Source organism: Acomys russatus, chromosome 3, assembly GCF_903995435.1.
Source record: "Acomys russatus chromosome 3, mAcoRus1.1, whole genome shotgun sequence".
Taxonomy (NCBI): domain Eukaryota; kingdom Metazoa; phylum Chordata; class Mammalia; order Rodentia; family Muridae; genus Acomys; species Acomys russatus.
In genome coordinates this window covers 56,353,759-56,372,544 of record NC_067139.1, presented here as the reverse complement: position 1 = coordinate 56,372,544, position 18,786 = coordinate 56,353,759, and the positions used below count along the sequence as shown (strand labels likewise).

The 18,786-nt window shown below is 42.3% G+C and overlaps 1 protein-coding gene and 1 pseudogene across 4 annotated transcripts in view; one reads left to right on the top strand and one right to left on the bottom strand.

Moving 5' to 3' along the window:
- The window catches only part of Erc2 (ELKS/RAB6-interacting/CAST family member 2), a 925,224-nt gene that overhangs the window by 722,138 nt on the left and 184,300 nt on the right, over nucleotides 1-18,786 (bottom strand). The window lies entirely within an intron of this gene.
- LOC127184457 (60S ribosomal protein L18-like) lies at nucleotides 17,742-18,317 on the top strand (annotated as a pseudogene).

Below are 18,786 nucleotides of genomic sequence, written 5' to 3'. Positions count from 1 at the left end.
AGAAGAAGGGACCAATATTGTTAGAACTGAGGTTAAGAAAGAAGGAAAGGCTTTATGATTTTCAAGAAGATTTTCAAATGAGTTTAAAAAGACAAAATGTCTTGGGTTAAGGAAAAAAATAAATGAACTCAAAGGGGGGGGTGGACTGCAAATCCTTTGTAAGGAGCTAGGCAGTCACCAAATGCTTACTGCGTGACTCTTCCTTTCTTAGAGAATCTGAGCACAATATAAATTTTCTTCAACGCTGAAAACTGCCTTTAGAGCTAACTTCATGCTGTCATCACTTTGCAGTAAGGAAAGAACAGTGTGGGCGAAGAATGTGCTGGAAAACAGAGCCCAATAGGTAGGTAGAGAGCTAATGGTAAAATACCTGGGACAGGACCCAAGAGTTTACACTCCTTACACACATGTGTTATATTTTAAAAGGTGACACAACAGATATATGTGCTGTAAACTGAATCATTTTATATATTGTAATATAAGTTCTCATATCCCAGGGCACTAAAGGTCATGCCAGCATTGGTCTTCAAACCAGTGGCATTATGGGTACCAGTTGTGAATTCAAGTCTTCATTAAAGTGTATTGATACTCAGGCTTAAATATGTGAAGTTCATCACACTGAGAAATGCAGGCAGGACCCAGAAGTCATTAGCCAAGCAATCAATATTCTTGCGGCACAATTGGATATAGGCTAAAGGTTATTTCTAAATGACCTCAACTTTATAGACACAATCTGCCAAACACATGTGTGTTTTAGTGAAAATATTACTGTAGTTACATTTTTAACATAACAAAAAGTCCTTTATTATCTGAATGCTTTTTCAATAGAGCAGTTGGAGAGGTGGGGGAAATTACAGCCTTTAGCAATCTGATCTTCAAACAGCAGACCAAGCAGCAGACAAGCTTTTTCGGCTTGTTCTACCAGCTCTCATTGCTAACATGGGCTAGTTCCTACCAGCCTCTTACCTTTCACCAGCAGTACTGCTTCTCTGTTGTCATAGTAACACTCCTAGACTCCTCACTAAAATAGGTACTCTTCTGAGTTGCGTTCTCATATTATACCAAGGCAGTTTGACATTTCTACTTCTGTTGGCTATTTGATTTTACTTACATGTTTGCTAGGTACTAAGATGGATCTCTCGACTTTGACAACATTTACCCTTGTCTATGTGGGGGGTGGGGCCCTGGGCATCAGAGGATATTGATGGCATTACTGGCCTGCATCTGTTAGATGTCAGTAGTGAATGTTCCTCTAAAGCAGTGGTTCTCAATCTTCCTAACACAGTTCTTCATGTTGCAGTGACCCCCAACCATAAAATTGTATCATTGCTGCTTCATAATTGTCATTTTGCTACTGTTATGAATTATAATGTAAGCATCTGATATACAGGATATCTGATCTGCGACCCCCTAGGTTGAGAACCACTGCTCTAAAGCCTAACCATGTGCCAATCAGGGTTCTTCCCAATTGGTGGCAAGTGTCCCCTCATCTTCTGCTGAAAACCAGTGGTCTATTCTATGTTTCATTTACAATGATAACAGATGATACATACTGAGGTTTATGACTGGCCATCAACTATTTCTAGCCTGTGTCTACATCAACTCAATCCCTACAATTTTCCATTTTAAACATGAAGACCTGCTTTGATGCCCAGCTCTCCGCTCATAATGACTAAAGCATCTTACTTTTCTGGAAATGCACAAAATCAATAGCAATAGGATAATATGCCTCTATTTGTCATCCCTGGCTTGTTACCAGATCATTTGGGAGACCAGCCACAGTTAAGGTTTATCTTACTGGTATAGCAGGAGCTCTTGACCCCTCCCAGAGGTCAAAATCTATATTAACCAGTGTGGCTGGAGCATAAATGGAGTCCACAGACATGAATAACAAACAAGCTATAAGTACGACCAGCCACCACGTTCTTATAGGCTGGATTTTCTTCAACCTGAGTTCCATTTGTACAAGCAGATCGTGTCTTCATGGAGCACCTGCAGGGAGTGGGGGATCAAAAACTGGTCCCGAGATGATAAGAGATAAGGTTCTTGCTTTTAAGATATTAGAAAGCTCGCGCATGAAACAAATTGGTAAGATGGCTTACATAGCAAATACTAATTTCGACTAAAAGTGAAGAAAAATCCAAGCTGACTACATCATGACTTAGAACTGTAGGCCATTTTTCCATACATGTTTTTAAAGTAACTGGCAAAGCTAATGGTGATATTCTATAGACTAACGGTCCTTTGGTTTATTTAACGGGTGCTCGAGGGACCTGAAACTCATCTGCCAACTTGTTTATTATGAGTTCTCCATTGTGCCTGAGATCTAGCTGAGCTCTTTAGTTGGATAAACCCTTCACCTGGACTCCAGCATGATCCTCTTTTAATCTGCTTCTTAAGTCCTCTGCAAAGCCAAACCTTTGTCCAGTCCATACAAAGTGCTGCCTGATTTAAATATATTTATTATTAATGAATAAAATTTTTATCAGAGGAACAATCCACCTCACAGCTACTGAAACATCTTGGAAGGAAGTGGGGAGAGGAGATAGAAAGTACCTCAGATGGCTCTGATAAGCCCCAGAACTCAGCACAAGGAGGCAAGAGGAGTGTTAGTGCAGATGGCACAGGCAGACTGGCTGGGGGGGGGGGGTACTACAAGCCCTGCCTCTGAGTGTATCAGCTCTTCTCCCAGCTCCTACTCTGTGGGACTGCTGGGCCAGGCGGGGGGGGGGGGGGGGGGGGAGTGGTACTTGCTTCCTCACACTGATCTGTGGATTATTCTGCAAAATGAGAGTGCTGACTGGAACAAAAGAGAAACCTCATATAAAGAGTGTTGAATTTTTCCTGAAAAACAGTGCCTGTCCAATACATTGTTTGTTTATTCACTTGTTTGCTTTCAATACAAATTTATAATTGCTGCAGGCAATTATTTTCAAGACTGGGTTTTTAAAGTAAATACATTCTTTTGGTTTATTATTCTAGTAATTTTATCATTCCGGCAAACTAACGTTTGAAAAAAAAAAAAAAAAAAGGTAAAACGGGATTCACCTATGGAATTTACACTACACTGTGCTCTCTTCCTATTTGTAATCAATAATCAAGATCAAATCTTGCACTTGCCCTGCTGGCATCCTAAATCCAAATGTTGTGTTTGCCTTTGACATCTGAATCTTTGAGGTCCTTGACATCCTTCTGACAACTCTCACACTCACAGCAACAAAATGCGAACATCACGCCTCCTCCCTGAACAAAGGTGCACGGGAGCCTATGTGCTTCCTTGGAATCCTGCAACAACTCCCATAAACACAGTAACGTTAAGGTCCAGGCAGTCCTGAGCTTTTTACAGTATTCGTTATATGCCCCTAAAATAATTTATAATGGAAATTCTGAGATGGCCTTCACAGCAGAGGATGTTGGTCCTAGGCCTAGCAAGGGAACGGACACATGTTCACAGGCACACACAACTGCATGTGTGCAATATGCATACACAGAAAAGGGTTCTGTTCACTCAGATTTATTCAGAACAGTTTTGTGTTATTTATTTTCTTGAGTTTTAGACACGAACTTTTTTAGCACATTACAGAGGCCTGAGGGGCTTTCTGCATAAAAGACAAAGCCAAGCACTGTTAAAGTGAAGAATAGCAACTCAGTGTTTTGAAAAACATGGCCAAACATATTTGAATATGAAGCCATCCAGCCAAGAAATCTTGGTGTCTAGAGCTGAGGGCAAAATTGGCAGTAGGGTTCTTATTATTAGGAGATTTCTCGGGCTACTTTGTGTGCTACAAGGTCCAGCCTGCCTCAATCTAACAAAGATTCGTGAGTCTGATTCCAGAACTTTTAATATGCAAAAATACCGTATCATTTGCATGCCTGTAAAAATATAAAGCACAAGAGGCTTGACTTGCAGTTCTTGCTGTGCCTATTACCAAGTAAGTGACATTAATAACTTAATGATTTTAACCCTCAGTGTCTCCATAGGAACATGGCAGGGAAACAGCATTTACTTCCTATAGGTTGCTATGAGAATTAAAATTTAAAAACACATTTAAATGGCTGATGAAGTATCAGGAACACTAAAAGTTTAATGCATATCAGATAAGATTTTCTATTTCATCTGACATCTCCATTTTAAACCACAGCAAAAAAAAAAAATAGATCTCCATTAAATTCCTCAAATGGTTACTCTAACCAGAGAAGCGAACAACACACAAATGCTTTTGCATCATCCCATAAAATATCTAAAGCTCAAAGGCAGCTGGGAAACTAGAGGGCACATTACAGAGTAAAAAACCCAGTGCAAAAGCAGGCACAGATCTGCTCACACTAAGACAATAGCAACTGAGGACTTACCTGCAGCAAGCATGAGAAAGATTACATCCTTGGAGAGCTATTTAGTATTCAGAAATGTTATTTACAGGGAGAAGTTCTAAGAATTTCTACCAAGATTTCACCTTCAAAAGTAAGACTGAGAGAACAAGGTAAAGCTCCTGTCACAAAGCTTGATTCCACCCCCCCCACGCCCACCCCACACCCCCCCAAAAAAAGCAATAGAAGGCCGGTAATTCAGGGAGCTGTTGGGGAAGCCTCCTCATTAGGGTTTTATAGCTCCCTTCCCATCATTAAAAAGGAGCACATTTCTAGTGGGTAAACATCCTTCAGATGAACAAACTTGAAACAAGACCACTCTTGACTAAAGTTACCTTTGTTTTCTAAAACTCCTGGGCATACATAAACTGATGTGTGAAATTCCGTGAACCCCAAGCAGGGGTTGCAAGGCACTTGTTGAAGTCTACAAGAAGACTAAACACGGGCTTACTAACCCACAGACCAGCAAAATCTGTACACCTTAAAAACGCTATTTTCAATAAAAAGCCAATCAAGAATTTACTAGAACATGAAGGTGACTTTAAGAGGACACCTTGCCCAGGCTGCCTGGAGAGCTCTTTGGACAGGTCTCTACTATATATGTGATAACACTGCAGAAATCCCAAAGTCTTACTGGTGGCTGACGGCTCTTCCTACACACCACAGAAACTAAAACCCATTCCCAAATGCCACCAGCTTCCACCCCAGCCTCACAACCCAATGTGTTTATATTTGACCAACAGTGCAACCCAAATGTCCAGTTAAATTCTGTCTGGCCGAAACATGATTGGAAACCATCCTGGTTTTACTTAACTAGTATCTGGAATTCATTTTTAAAGATGGCACTAATGAGAAAAATCCAGGCGCTATTTTGATCTTGGCTAGTAGCTACCTCAACACGTGACGCTTCTCTACTTTAAATGACTCATAAAGCGCTACCAGAAAGACCTTATGATCAGTTTTACAACTGACCCATACTCTCCTGTACCACAGGAAAAGCAAAATCCCAAAACTTCCAGAGATGCTGGAAGGAAAATATAGCTCATTCGCGAGTGCCATCTAGTGGGAGAAATGAGGCATGTCCAGGCCTCCTCCACGTTTGGATGGTCTGTTTTAAACCCCGTAATTTTGGAAGAAACTTAGTTCGGTGTTTCCCAAAATGCATTCCTTGATAACAGGATTCTGTCATCAAATGCATTTGAGACTTGCTGTGTGAAGATCTGCGGAAAAGACAACTTTATCTCAGACTATCACACACCCTACAGATGCCGAGGCACAGTGGGAAATCTCTGAAGGGAAGACGGGGCATTTCCTACTCGAATTTGATCACGCAAGCTTTTTGCTGATGGATGTTTCAAAACTCCTCAAAGAGTCCTGGAATTTCATACAACAGTGTTGTGGAAATGCTGATCTCATGTAGCTCCTGCCTCACATTTTACACTTCAGCAACGAAAGTGGTGTGGCCAGGTTCGAGGGACTGTCTTAAAGCCTGCCAAGACCCACAGCAGGTGAGTGGAAGAGCGGTGGGGGGCTAAAGGACTTCCTCCTCCCACTCCCTAGCATTAATACTCTGCTATGAAGAAACTGTTCAGCTAGAAGGGTATCCTATTACGGACAGATCAAATATTGGTTTTAAATAATACCCTCCTCACACATTCTGATAGTTACTGTATTTCAGTCTGGCTAGACATCAGCCTTCGTGCTCTGTGCCAGCATGGGGGCAGTTCACCTCTACATACTTACTGTCATTGCTGTATCTGAAGAAACACAATTTAGGAATATGTGAGAGTTGTTGTTTTTTTCTTTCCATACATATTCTATTTAACTGTAAACCTGAAAACAGCTACAACATTTATAGTGATATTTTTTATTTCAAATTCCAAGAACTATACCTTAAAATAATAAGCTCCAAAAGAGAAAAGACAGTCTTTCCTCAATTGGGCAAATGTTACGTGGGACGACGATGCTGGAAACACAAAGGCAGTTGCTTTCCAAGGATACTGCTACAAATACAATGAAAAACGTTTGTTCACTTAGAAATCAATACAAAGGGGGAAGAGGCTCTAGCTCAGCTGGTAAAATATCTGCAACACACAGGAGGACCTGTGTTCAGTCCCCAGAACTTACAGGTTTGCGCTGTTGTTTTGGTTGGTTTCTTTGTTAAAAGTATGTAGTGATACGTGTTTGTAATCCCAGCAGGGCGGATTCCCTGGCTGCCCAGTCTAGCTTATTTGATGAGTGACTTATCTGAAAATACAGAATGATAGGTCCTGAGGAATAGTCCTGAAGTTGAGCTCTGGCCTAAACACACGCACACATACACACACACACACACACACACACACACACACACACACACACACACACACACGAAATACAAAGCACAAAGCTAGAAACTAAAAGCAAAAAGCTGATCGTTGCTTGCAGGCATCCCAGGCCATATAAGACATCAGCTGTGCAGCAACCGTCAGGATCAGGCCCGAGTGCCACACCTTCCCAGGACAGCATGAGCTCCTCTCTGGTACAGATACCTGCTCCTGCATTCTTCATGGCCACAGCTTACACACTGGTGATGTCAACGCGCTCACATGCTCACAAATTCAAACCCCAGGGTCCATTAGGATTAAAAAAGGATTTGGCAATGACAAATATTAAGAATGAACAAAAGAAATAAAGTTTGGGGAGAGGGGTTGCTATATATTTTATTTCAGTATTTGTTTTTTGTTTCTGTTTTCTTTTGTTTTTTCAGTTGGTTTGGTATGCTACTTTTTTTTTAGGGGGGGGCTCTTTTTGAGACAGCGTCTTGATATGTTTCCCAGACTGGCTTTGAACTTGGAGCAGTCATTTCTGCCGCCACCTTCCAAGTGTTAGCATGGCAAATGTGCACCACCATATCCCGCTCTTCCTTGGTGGCTTCTGAGTCATTCTGGTAGTTGTACAATACTTCTGCTAGATTCTTACTTAAATTTTCTCCTATTAAAAAAATTTCTCTTTTAAAAATTATTTAAAGGGCTGGAGAAATAGCTGAGCAGTTCAAAGCACTCAGTGCTCTCCAGGGACCTGAGGTCAGTTGCCAAGACTCACATTGAGCCTCAGCCTGAAACTGCAGCTCCAGTGGGTCAGACCCTCTTCTGTCCTCGGCAGGCACTGGACATGCTCCTGTACAGACAGCATGCACACTACATATGACTTGTTTAATAAAATATTTTTAAATTGTTTGAGAAAATTATTTACGTTTTCTCTTATTTAAAACAATGAATCTGGGCAGAGTAGCTCACATGTATAATCCCGACACTAAGAAGGCTGAGGCAGGAGGACTGCAGAGAGTTTAAGGCACACAGTTAGCTCCAGATCAGCCAGGCCAGAGAGAGAAAGGAAAATTAAATAAATAAATAAACTTATTTTTTTATTTATGTCAATGGAGATGATTCATTTCAATACCTCTAATCGTGAATATTTTTTCTGTACTGAAACTGAACTCAAAGAATGCACTGCATAAATGGAACTATAGAACCCACACACTTATGTTCACAATATTTTCCTCCCCAAATAGTTATCCTAGTTGGCACAAAGCTTGGGGTTTCCTGGTCCTCGGTGATGAATGGCAAGCTAGAGGGAACTGCAGGCATCAAACCCCGCCTACCTCAGTCCACATCAAACATGTGTTACAATTGAAAGGCTTTGAACATATTCCCTTGCTTGCACACAAATTCAGACTTCAATGTAAAGAGCCTGTGTGTGAGATACAAATTCTAAAGGTTCCCTAAGCTCTAAAACCGTAAGTTTTCAACAAGACTTGTACTTCTGGTAGGTGAAGAAAAGCCTTTAATTAGGAACTCAACCTCAAAGCCTGAACAGGAAATTTAATACCTACGCGTGGGACTGGTGTTTTAATCGGATTAACAGGGACCCAAATGCAAAGTGGGAGCCAGACAAAAGCCTTGTCAGTTAGGCTGGACGCTTTGGGAGAAGGCCGGCGCCCAAGTTTCAAGCTGGCACAACTTGGAGCTGGCTGAGAGTTCTCTGTCTGTCCCAGAAGGCTGCCTGCTTTTATCCAGCCGGCAGGAGGACTGCAATGGCATGATGGGAAGTTTGGAATATTCTGGACCCCTCTTCTGAGGGCCCCGCCCTATGCCCAGCCCAAGAATAAACAACATTCTTTGACAGTCCCCAACCACAAACTTTCCCCCATTTCCAGAGCTGCAGTGCATAGATTCTCCTTTGCTCTTCGTGTCTGTACTTTGACAGGACCCACCAGTATTCCCTGAGGTTGAGCTCGGAGCTGGGATGCACATACGGTAGCCACAGCTAATTCATTGAGAAGAGGGTACGTCTAATTCATTTCTCTTTCCTATCCTGCTCAGAACTACATTTCCCATGTAACGGTTGGTCATTGGACACATTTACATGCTAACTAATTAATTAATTCAAATATTGACTGTGTCAAATCTAAAGCTAGGCTCTGAGAACCTAAAAATAGATGTTCAGTGCTTAGTCTGTCCTCGTTTATAAGTAGACATTGCAGGAGCTGGGACCAGGAGGCTAGGTTATTTAAGTCTCGAGTTTCTCAGGTGTGACCTGTGGAGGTGACAAGGGCACCTGTCTCACAACACTCAGGAACCAAAAGCACCTTCTAAGTTCAGTTAACTAGCAGACAGAATAGTGCTGACTGAATGCTCACCATTCCAAAAGTGCACATCAGTCACCGATGTGATTTCTAAAAAATAATAATGTAGGGCCACTAAGACGGCTTAATGGGTAACAGCGCTCGCCACCGAGGCTGAGGACCTGAATTCAATCCCTGGGTCCCACAAGGTAGAAGAGGATAATCAATGCTTGCAAGTTGTTCTCTGACCTCTACATGCATGCTGAGGCACATGCCCAAATGTACACATACATTCTCGTGTACACACGCACACGCACACACACACACACACACACACACACACACACTTGTTTTAATTTAATTTAAAAGAAAATGGTTCAGCTGAGTATGATATTAAATCGTTTCATCAACTATTACAAGAAAATTATAAAATACTAAGGTAACTTTCTATCTCTAGAACTGATTTTCAATGATGCCTATAAATTCCGCCCCCTAGTGGAAGATAGATGCAACTGACTTCATCTTGGCAGTCAGAAATAACTCAAGCCCCATTTACTGAACCAGTTTCTTGAGATGCTCACCTGCTTTTACCTTCTCATCCGCTTTTACCTTGCTGTCACAGGGAAAGCAGCTTCGGTGGCATTCTTGTCCCCCATAGATCATGTTAGAGCAGCTAGTGCTGTATTATTTGGCTGTTAGCCCTGGCGTCAACTACTGACGGCTGTACTATCCCCCTTTGGACTCCAACAGGGATCGTGCACTCTGAATCCTTCTTGTTCACATCCCGACTCCTCCCAGTCTCACAGCCCTCTCTGTACTTGGGAGGTTTGGGATGCTGGGCTGCTTCCTCTTCACATGAGCATCCTTTCTACATGCAGCTCCCACAACCCTCTCCACTGAAATGGAACCTATGGAAGATGCATCAGCCAGTCTCCCTAAGCTGCCCTGGAAGATGTGTGTATGTATGTATGTCTATGTATGTGTGTATGTATGTATGTATCTATCTATCTATGTTTTCACAAGGAATATATTCTAGACATTTCTGGATCTCAGAAGGCATATCTGTTTGTTGCCTCCCTCGCATGAAACAGGCAAGAGTACAGGAATCTTTCTGTTCTCAGGCAGCCACATGGCCCCTGACTCCAACCTCTTCCCTTCTTTGATCCACCTCGTGCTGCAGTGGGATGCACTCTTTCCTTTTTTGGGTGGGAGCTCCTCCCCGCCATTATGTGTTCTCTTCTCTAGGGTTTAGACCCAGCATGTGGTCTGTGGATCAGCAGCAATGGCACTGCCTTGTGCCTGTTAAAATAGATAACAGTCTCTTGGGCTCTAGCCCAGATCAGGTGAGGCAGAAATTGCATTTGACAAGATCCACAAGTAAAGGAAACCTCATCACCATAAGACAGTGGCTGGATGACAGATGCCCAGTCAGCTCGTTCAAGAACAAGCAAAGCTTTCTCCTTCCACAGACCAGCCACAGCAAATCAAAACTCTTGGTGTCTGGACTCCTACAGTTCTTTAACCTCCATCCAGAAACTCAAAAGTGAACCACTACCCCTTCCAGACAGAAAAGCCAACATCTTTGACCTGGCATTCAGAGGTGTAAGGCAAACAGGAATCACTGGAACTTACTACAAATGAAAATGACACTAGTTAATATTTCAAAAATAACCTACTACATGGTCATTCTTATCAGGTGAATTCAACTGACCTGAAATAAAGTTCAGTTTCAGTAACACACACACACACACACACACACACACACACACACACACACACACACACACACACACACAAACCAAAATAACATGGACTTTAGGGTTAATAGTTCCTAGTGAAAATTATTCTAAATATCTAGACAATGGAGACATACATTTCAAATAATTAATACATAAAGAAAGCCAGTACAAGACATGCACAGGATTAAGAAAACCAGCACTGGAGCATGGAAAGGGAAGGAGGCGTGAGGCCTCATGGCCTAGGTAAGCTATCGGCAGTTGAGGGTCCCTGGGTGAGGGAGTCAGTTTTCTTCAGTAGTGTGGCCCACAGGAAGGCACCAAACGTCCAGCTGATGTCGCCCCATACCTGTATGCATGTGGGTAACACTGATTGGACTGAGTGAGTTATAAAAAAAGAAAAGAATCATGAAGTTTAGAGGGAAATATTAGAGGGTGGTCCAGGAGGAACTGGGAGAGAGGAGGGGACAGTTTGGGGCAGGTAATGATATAAACATACTGTATCATGTATGAGATTATCAAAGAATAATTTTTTAAAATACTTAACAGAAGCAAACATAGGAAAGAGATTTTGCTCATGATTTCTTGGGAAACTCCATAATATGCCTTCTGTTGCTATTGCAGTCTGTGACTTAATTTCTAACAATTTCTTTTTTAACAGGAAGCAGCCCGGCATGGAAGAAAGCACTGGGCGACACTGGGCTTAAGTTCCTATGTGTGACCTGAGGAAGGGTTTAACTAACTAGTTTTCCTAGTGCTGAAATGGAAGTAAAAATTATCCATCTCAAAGACACACATGAGGGTTGCATGAGCTAAATGGGACTTCTAGAATGAGGCAAGCGCCAGGAACTCCCCTCCCAAATGCCCCTTTAAAGTAGACGCTACATCTACACACACACTGTGCCTGTCCAACAATGAACTCCATTCTTTCACATACAAAGCACCGAACACGCATTCCCAAATGTATGTCTCAAGCTTCTGTTCACAATCCCTAGCAAACTCTGGTTCATTTGGCTTCTCAGCTTAACGCCTCATGGCACAAAGCTTTGCTGGGCATGGCTGCACTGAGGACCACTCAGAGTTTAAAGGATGCCTCACCTCAACATCCCACTCTTGTCCTGAGTCCCACACAACCTACATTTTCATCTTAAAGTTACAAAAATAGAAATATTTGAGAAAACTAGCCAACTAAAATGTCAGTTTCCATGGCATGAGGCTTAAAGCCAAAGTAATATTGTTGATGCTTCAAGGATTAGTACAAAGGAGCTGAATGTGGTGGCGCAGACCTGTGGTTACAGCACCTAAGAGGCTGGAGCCGGAGAATCACAAGTCCAAGGTCCCTGTGATTGACCTAGTGAGTCCCAAACAAGCCTGGACTACACATCAAGACCTTGGCTACCAAAAACAGGAGATCTGGCACACCGTTGCCTTGTGCTTTGTGTGAGGACCCCAGATGGTCACAAATAGAAATCCCTAATTTTATGTTAGTGGAAACAAGAGTTAGTCAGGATCAGATACACCTGTGAAACTGGGGCCCTCCAGGAGTCCTGCTCAAACTATAGCACCAGCCAAGGACTATATGTGCAGTAAACATCGAACCCCGGCCCAGATCTAGCCAATGGACAGGACATTATCCACAGTTGAGTGGAGAGGAGGGTCTGACTTTCACATGAATTCTGGTGCCTCATATTTGATCACGTCCCCTTGATGGCGAGGCCTGGTGGCACTCAGAGGAAGGATAACAGGCTACCAAGAAGAGACTTCAAACCCTATGAGCATATACAGGGGGAAGAGGTCCCCCTCAGTCACAATCATAGGGGAGGGGAGTAGGGGGAAAGTGGGAGGGAGGGAAGAATGGGAGGATACAAGAGATGGGGTAACTATTGAGATGTAATATGAATGAATTAATAAAAAGAAGAAAAAGGAAAAAAAAGTGGAGCCCTCGTGATCCCGTAAGTACGCCTAATAAAGAGGAAGAGAGACCCAAGCTGACACTGTCTGTCCCCTTGATGGCATGTTGAAAAGCAGCAAGAAGGCACCCACAGATGTCATGCAGATATTGAACCAGCCTCTGGAACCATGAGCAAAAACCAAAACGTTCTTCTTTATAATGTACTTGGCCTCATGGGTTTTTGTTGCAGTAACAGAAAAAAGAGTAAGCAACCCTGTGAGTGTGTATATTCAATTACAGCCATATTTTCTTAGGTGTTGTTTTGTTCTGGTTTTTTTGGGGGGGGGGGATAGGATTTCACTTTTGTAGCTCTGGCTAGAATTGAACTCACTACGTAGACGAGGCTGGCTTCCAACTCACAGAGAGCCACCTGCCTCTGCCTCCCAGGTGCTAGGATTAAATATGTGTATCACTATACCTAGCACCTTTTTTATTTTCTTTTCTTTTCTTTTTTAAACAATGATTGCAGCACAGGAAGTTGATCATCTTTGCCTATTTAAAAACAAAATGTGCAATGGACCACTGGAGACTTAAAGCAATCTCCACCAGGCCAATACTTAACAGAAGTTTATCGCAGCTTCCAAATTCTCATCAAGGATTTTGTTTCGCTTAGTTGATGATTTCTTGTTAGGGTTCCGATCTTACTCTACAATAGGGTAGGTTAACCAGAGACACATTCAGAGAAACTCCTCTCTCTCTCTGTGAAATGCCCTTCTGTGCTTTCAGATCAGCATGTCTGACATTAACTTTACACAAGACAATGATTTCTTCCTATCAAGTCACACACAGAAGAGTGACAGCAAAGAGGACACCAAAGTATTCTAGATGAAACTGGACATGGGGCCCCACGCTGCTCCATCGTACCCTGGGGAAGACCCTGGCTCACCCTCAGAACTTTAGGATTCCACTAGAACACTTCACAAACCTACTGCCCCAGATGATCAAAACCAGGGGTTGGAAAGCTTCCCTGAAAAGGGCCAGATAACAAACAATTTTGTTTTGCAGACCAAATGTCTCTGTTGCAAAGACTCAATTCTGCTACTGTAGCACAAAAGCAGCAAGGAAAATAAAGGAACAAATGGGTATGCCAAGCCTCCGATGAACTCTACCTACCAAAATAAACATTATCTTGACTGGTGCATAGACCACAGCTGGCCAATTCTAGTCTACAGACACCATTTTATCATGTCTTGAGTCACAGAGAAAATCATGGGAAGTGCCCAAAATTCCACTTGAACACTTGAATTTTGATTTAGTTTCTCCTTACCCACAATATTTACCAGAGGGGATTAGATATGAAACACAAGGCTTACTCATTCACCAGGTGACTACTTAGGATCATGCCAACTATAATCTTTCTCACACAGTAAATTTAATTCTTGGAAGATGCATGTTCATTGCAATTCTACAGGACAAGTCACCTTACATCAAAAAGACATATCTCTTACATAACACATAAAACTGGGTTTTCCCTTCCTCTTCCATGGCTAAATAGTGGATTATTATACAAGAAAAATAGACATAATTAAGAGTTTTCTTAAAACAAAGCATTATATCTGAGTGGCTTAGAACACAGCAAATGTGGGGAGTGAAGGGAAACAGAGTTTATGGCAAGTTTTTATAGATTTTAGATACATACTATGATATTAAGCTATAGTCAGATATAGTATATAGTTGTGGCCTTGCACTGTGGGTTTATGGGAAGAGGTATAAGAAGCCAAAAGGTTGTCATGTGTATCTAATGGGAACAGGTATAAAAACCAACCCAAGCTAGACTCCTCACAAGTTCCAGATGGATCCACAAAAGATATATTCCAAAGCTATGGCTTTTCAGATTATACCATGTGCATTAAGATACAGAAAAGTTATGTGAGGCTGAGCTCAGAGGACAGCAAGACATGTGCCTCTCGAGGCATGTGAGGGCCCTCAAGATCTGACCCCAGAAGGCATCCTATTGGGATTCTAAATGAGAGACGCATGGGAGAATAGCAAAATAAAAGGATACAGAGGGTCCTAGAAATCTACAAGTAGAACAATATGATAGGCAGATTTGGGCCCAGGGGTCCCGCTCAAACTAAGGCACCAGCCAAGGACAATACAGGAGGTAAACTTTAAACCCCTTCCCAGATCTAGCCAATGGTCAGAGTATTCTCCACAGTTGAGTGGAGAGTGTGATATGACTTTCTCACGTACTATGGTGCCTCACATTTGACCATGTCCCCTGGAGGGGGAGACCTGGTGGCACTCAGAGGAAGGACAGCAGGTAGCCAAGAAGAGACTTGATACCCTATGAGAATATACAGGGGGAGGTAATCCCCCTCAGGAACAGTCATAGGGGAGGGGAATAATGGGAAAATGGGGGGGGAGAGGAATGGGAGGATACAAGGGATGGGATAAACATTGAGATGTAACAAGAATAAATTAATAAAAAAAAAAAAATCTAAAAAAAAAAAAAAAAAAGATCCGACCCCAGCTCATCCTCACAGCCAGCAGCATCCAGCATCTGGACTGTGCATGCGGCCTTTTCAGGGAAAACTCCATCCTGGCTATGTTCACTGGAGCTTCCTGTAGCCACAGAATCTAAGTGTCTACATAGACCACACTACCAAAACCCAGTTTTCATCCCTTTTCCCAGCCATGCGGCTGAATCTCCCCCAGAGAGAAGATCAACATACTCCATCACTTCATGAGGGCTATAACTCCAAAAGCCCAATGCTATAAGGGTGCTGAAACTCACCCCTCTATCCTAAAGAAGACATTACTATCCTAAACATATATGCACCAAGTTCTGGTGAATCCAATTTCCTAAAAATATATATAGTGCTGGGTTTAAAGACAGATTAACATCAACCTATTAATAGTTGATGGTTTTAATAATCTACTCTCTCCAATATACAGGTCATCTAGACAAAACGTTAGGCGGAGAAACATCAGAATTAATGGAGATTATACATCAAAGATACTTAGTATAGATATAGAATATTCCACCAAAACTCCAAGGAATATATATTTTATTTAACAGCACACAGAAGTTTTTCTACGGTAGACCACATCCTAGGACAAAAAATAAATCTTTATAAATTCAAAAAGATTGAAATAACTCTGTATATCCTATGTGATCACAGTGCAGTAAAACTTAAAATTGACAGCAAATAAATCTCTAGTAAGTATACAGACTCATGGAGATTAAGCAACATTGCTGAATGATAAATGAGTTGGAAAAGAAATCAAGAAACAAAATTTTTTAAATCCTAGGAGTAAATGTAAATAAAAAGACAATACAACAAAACCTCCAGAATACAATGAAAGCAGTCCTACAAGGGAAATTTATAGTTCTACGTGGCTATATTTAAAAAGTCAGAACATAAATAATGATGCAACTCAAAATTTGGAGAAACAAGAACAAATCAAATCCAAACCCAACCAGCAGCAAGAAATAATGAAAGTCAGAACAGATATTATTGAAATAGAAACAAACAATACAAATCAAAAAATACAAGAGCTGATTCTCTGAGAAGTATGACAGACAGACCCTTGGCCCAACTAACTAAAAGAAACAGAGACATGACCTAAATTAGCAGAAACATTACAATAGATACACCAAAAAAGGAATACTTTTTAAAAAAAAAAATCTCTTCTCCATTAAACTAGAAAACCTAAAAGAAATGGATGAATTTCTTGATTCAACAAAACCACCAAAATTAAACCAACAAGTCAACAACTTAAACAGACCCATTATAAAAGGGCACTTGAAATAGTAATAAAAAGCCATCTAGTTTAAAACAAACAAACAAACAAACAAAAAAGTCCAGAACCAAATGGATTCGCAGCAAAATACTGCATTCCTAAAACTATTTAAAGATACCCACTATTTAATAGATAAAAGTAATAAAAGGCACTGCTAATCTTGGCTCTGAGCTAGAAGGAAAGCTACCAGTCATCAGAGGCCACTTTCTGTGAATGACAGCAGGAAGATTTAAACAGCTGTCACCTTTAAGGATTCCTTCAGAGCATTTAATCATTGGGGGGGGGCGGGGTTTGTTCGTTTGCTTGTTTTGTTTTGCTTTGCTTTGCCTCGTTTTTTGAATGTTGACATGCAAAGGGTGAAACTGCCCAACCTGAGGAGACATTTCTGAGGAGGGGACTCTCTCTCACTCCACTGGCTAAGGAATAGCCCGTGAACACTCCACCCTGACAGCCATTCAAGGACAGTGTCCCAGTGTCAGCTGTCACAGCAACCAGCAAAATCTCCTGTCCTCTGTAGCCAAACCAGTTGAGGAAAGTCAAAACAGACTCAAAAACTGAGTGGCCAAATTTGCAAAGTAGTCTCTTGGTTAAAAACCAAATGTCTAGGTATCCAACGACAGCACAGCATCAACTTTGAAGACATTTGCTCTTGTTTTTACAAAAAATGGAACTAAATAAGCTACCTGTTGTCTGTGGCCAGGCCTCCAGGCAGATCATCCAACAGGAGGTGATCAGACCTGAAGGAGGCACCCCAAAGGAGCAGAAGCTTTCCAATAACAAGCTGCCCTTTTAAACTAAACAAATTTATTATTAATGTTTCCACTCCCAGGATGTAGATAGTTGCTAAAGACTGCACTTGAGTTTCTGACATCCTGCAATGAGAGAGGAACAGCTCACATTCAGGTTCACTGAAATCTACCAAGCTAAAGCCAAGATGGAGCCACCTAACCGACAGGCAACTGCCATGGCCCAGACTGAGCTCATCAGATATATAAATATCTGTGCAATTATCTATAATTCACCTTCGTCTCTTAAAAGGACTATGAGGAAGATCACAGATGAAGACAGAGCCTCCAAGGTCTCTGCACTCTCTTCTCACATCTTTTCTACCTTCTAACAGTAAAACTACACCACAATATAAACTTTCCAGATCAAAGAAGCACCATGAAGGATAGCAAACCATTCCAGTCATCTCCACACTCAGCTTACCTACCTAATCGCTGCCAGAGCATGCAAGAGGACACTGACCATCTTCTCCCTGTTCCTATGATGTTTTTCTGGCTTTAATAGCAAGTCTAGCTTTTCTGGACCTGGCTGGGCAGGAGGTGCCATCATGGGTGTTGACGTTTGTCACAACAAGGACCAAACGGTTCAGTGCAAGGAACCCAAGAGCCAGGACATCTACCTGTGGCTGCTAGACAAGCTGTACAGGTTTCTGGCCAGATGAACCAACTCCACCTTCAATCAAGTTGTGCTGAAAAGGCTGTTCATGAGTCGCACCAACTGGCCACCTCTGCCCCTGTCACACATGACCCGAAAGATGAAACTTCCTGGCCGAGAAAACAAAACCGCTGTGGTTGTGGGGATGGGCACAGATGATGAGAGGACCCTGGAAGTGCCCAAGCTGAAGGTGTGTGCACTACGGGTGAGCAGCAGGGGCAAGATTCTCACCTTCGACCAGCTGGCCCTGGAGTCTCCCGAAGGCTGAGGCACCATGCTCCTTTCTGGCCCTCGGAAGGGCAGAGAGGTGTACCGGCATTTTGGCAAGGACCCAAGGACCCAACACAGCCACACCAAACCCTATTTCCGCTCCAAGGGCCAGAAGTCCGAGCGTGCCAGAGGCCAAAGGTACAGCCGAGGCTACAAAAACTAATCCTGGATCTTACTGTTATTAAAAAAGCTTTGGATATTGAAATAATAATAAGTCTAATATTCTAGGAAAATCCTTACTCCCAAGCAACTGGGATGGTTGGTCACTGCGGCAGTGTTCATTGTCAACTTGACAGCATCTAGAATCACCTGGGAGAAGGGCCTCTGGGCATGGTGTGGGTATTATCTTGCCTGTGTCGGTTGCTTAGGGAAGACCTGTCTTAATTGTGAGCGAACCATTCCCTGCTTCCTGACTGCAGATGCAACGTGACCAGCTTCCGACACTGAATTTCCAGCATGATGACGGGGAACCAAGTAAAGTCTTTGTCCCTCACGTTGCTTTTGTCAGGACACTTTATCACAGCAACAGGAAAGGGAACTGAGGCAGAGGGTCTGCAAAGAGCAGCAACATTCAAATATCCTCAGGGAATGAACTCAGAAACCTGATTATTATGCAGAAGTGCTTGAGGACATAGCTGGTCAGACCCACCCCTTCCGCTTCCCAGAAA